This window comes from Pinus tabuliformis, chromosome 2_2, assembly GCF_031772625.1.
Source record: "Pinus tabuliformis cultivar Carrire ecotype Pingquan chromosome 2_2, CPIR1, whole genome shotgun sequence".
Lineage (NCBI taxonomy): Eukaryota > Viridiplantae > Streptophyta > Pinopsida > Pinales > Pinaceae > Pinus > Pinus tabuliformis.
Genome location: NC_142300.1, coordinates 801,942,833 through 801,945,693, shown reverse-complemented (window position 1 = coordinate 801,945,693; position 2,861 = coordinate 801,942,833). Strand labels below are relative to the sequence as shown.

Here is a 2,861-nt window from a genome sequence, read left to right as displayed (position 1 = left end):
CCAAGTTTCCCCCGGCTTGGGCGCCGTCGATTTCGATCGGGGCGCGACATGGAAACCCCAAGTTTCCCCCGGCTTGGGTGCCGTCGGTTTCAGTCGGGGCGCGACATGGAAACCCCAAGTTTCCCCCAGCTTGGGCGCCACCGGTTTCAGTCGGGGCACGACATGGAAACCCCAAGTTTCCCCCGGCTTGGGCGCCGAGGCACGACATGGAACCCCAAGTTTCCCTTGGCTTGGGCGCCGGGGGTAACATGGAAACCCTAGGTTTCCCCAGGCTTGGGAGCGACTTGTAAACCCCAAAAAATTTTGCGCCGGGCAGAAACCCCAAATTTTAGGCGTGACATGGAAACCACAATTTTTTTTCTACGCCAGGCGGAACCCCAAAATTTTAGGCACCGGGTGGAAACCCCAATTTTTTGGCACAACATGGAAGCCCTGAATTTTAGGCACCTGGTGGAAACCCCAAATTTTAGGCACTGGGTGGAAACCCCAAATTTTTGGCAAGGCATGGAAGCCCCAAATTTTGCGCACCAGGTGGAAACCCCAAAATTTGGGCGCCCCATGGAAACCCCAAATTTTGGGCGCCGCATGGAAACCCCAAATTTTGGGCACCGGGTGGAAACCCCAAATTTTGGGCGCTGCATGGAAACCCCAAATTTTGGGCGCCAGGAGAAACGCCAAATTTTGGGTGCCACATGGAAACCCCAAATTTTGGGCGGCGCATGGAAACCCCAAATTTGGGCGCCGGGTGGAAACCCCAAATTTTGTGCACCGCATGGAAACCCCAAGTTTTGGGCGCCGCATGGAAACCCCAAATTTGGGTGCCGGGTGGAAACCCCAAATTTTTGGCACCGCATGGAAACCACAAATTTGGGCATCGGGTGGAAACCCCAAATTTTGGGTGCCGCATGGAAACTCCAAATTTTGGGTGTCGGGTGGAAACCCCAAATTTTGGGCGCCGCATGGAAACCCCAAATTTGGGCGCCGGGTGGAAACCCCAAATTTTGGGCGCCGCATGGAAACCCCAAATTTTGGGCGTCGGGGCGCGACATGGAAACCCCAGTTTTCCCGAGCTTCGGTGTCTTTTCCGTCGCAGTGTGGAAACCCCAAATTTCCCGCCCCCAAGCAATGAAAAATTGTCGTCTGGAGGATAGAGGCAGAGGCGCGAGAGGGTTGCCCAGTTTTTGTTTGTGACAAGAGCGAAGCTCTGAATCGAGGCGACCAAGGGCTGAATCTTAGTGGATCATGGCAGCAAGGCCACTCTGCCACTTACAATACCCCGTCGCATATTTAAGTCGTCTGCAAAGGATTCTTCTCAACGACCGTTTGGAATTGAACTTCAAAGTTGCCCCGACTGAGATGCTTCACGGTCGCAGTTTTCAAATGACACAGGCCCCAGGGGGGACAAAGTGACACCCCTATTGCGGGTCGAGATACAGTAGAAGAGTGACATGCACCTCTTCTAGCGTGGATTCTGACTTAGAGGGGTTCAGTCAAAATCCGACACACGGTAGATTCGCGCCACTGGCTTTTCAACCAGGCGCGATGACCAATTGTGTGAATCAATGGTTCCTCTCGTACTAAGTTGAATTACTATTGTGGTTCGGTTCATCAGTAGGGTAAAACTAACCTGTCTCACGATGGTCTAAACCCAGCTCACGTTCCCTATTGGTGGGTGAACAATCCAACACTTGGTGAATTCTGCTTCACAATGACAGGAAGAGCTGACATCGAAGGATCAAAAAGTAACGTCGCTATGAACGCTTGGTTGGCACAAGCTAGTTGGCAAAATCAAATGAGCTTTTACCCTTTTGTTCCACACGAGATTTCTGTTCTCTTTGAGCTCATCTTAGGACACCTGCGTTATCTTTTAACAGATGTGCCACCCCAGCCAAACTCCCCACCTGACAATGTCTTCCGTCCAGATCAACCCACCAAAATGTGCCTTAAGGCCAAAAACAGGGGCAGTGCCCCGTCTCCGCCCCATGGAATAAGTAAAATAACGTTAAAAGTAGTGGTATTTCACTTGCGCTAAAAACGGCTCCCACTTATTCTACATCTCTCAAGTCATTTCACAAAGTCGGACTAGAGTCAAGCTTAACAGGGTCTTCTTTCCCTGCTGATTCTGCCAAGCCTGTTCCCTTGGCTGTGGTTTCACTAGATAGTAGATAGGGACAGTGGGAATCTCATTAATCCATTCATGTGCATCACTAATTAGATGACGAGGCATTTGGCTACCTTAAGAGAGTCATAGTTACTCCCGCCATTTACCCGTGCTTGGCTGAATTTATTCACTTTGACATTCAGAGCACTGTGCAGAAATCACATTGCGTCAGCATCCGCAGGGACCATCGCAATGCTTTGTTTTAATTAAAAAGTCATATTCCCCTTGTCCGTACCAGTTCTGAGTCGATTGTTCAATGCCTAAGGAAAAGCCCCCGGCAGGGGGCATTCTACGTCCGTAGCCCAATCGGCACGCGACAGAAACCCCAAATTTTGGTCGCCGGGTGGAAACCCAAAATTTTGGGCGTTGCATGGAAACCCCAAATTTGGGCGCTGGGTGGAAACCCAAATTTTGGGCGCCGCATGGAAACCCCAAATTTTGGGCGACGGGTGGAAACCCAAAATTTTGGGCGCCACATGGAAACCCCAAATTTGGGCGCCGGGTGGAAACCCCAAATTTTGGGCGCCGCATGGAGACCCCAAATTTTGGGCGCTGGGTGGAAACCCCAAATTTTTGGCGAGACATGGAAGCCCCAAATATTGGGCGCCGCATGGAAACCCAAAATTTTGGGCGCCGCATGGAAACCCCAAATTTGGGCGCCGGGTGGAAACCCCAAATTTTGGGCGTCGAGTGGAAACCC

General features: G+C 51.4%; 1 pseudogene; it reads right to left on the bottom strand.

Moving 5' to 3' along the window:
• Positions 1 to 1,206: 1,206 nt before the first annotated feature.
• On the bottom strand, positions 1,207 to 2,125 carry LOC149195247 (25S ribosomal RNA; annotated as a pseudogene; the record flags this gene model as incomplete).
• Between the last annotated feature and the right edge of the window lie 736 nt (positions 2,126 to 2,861).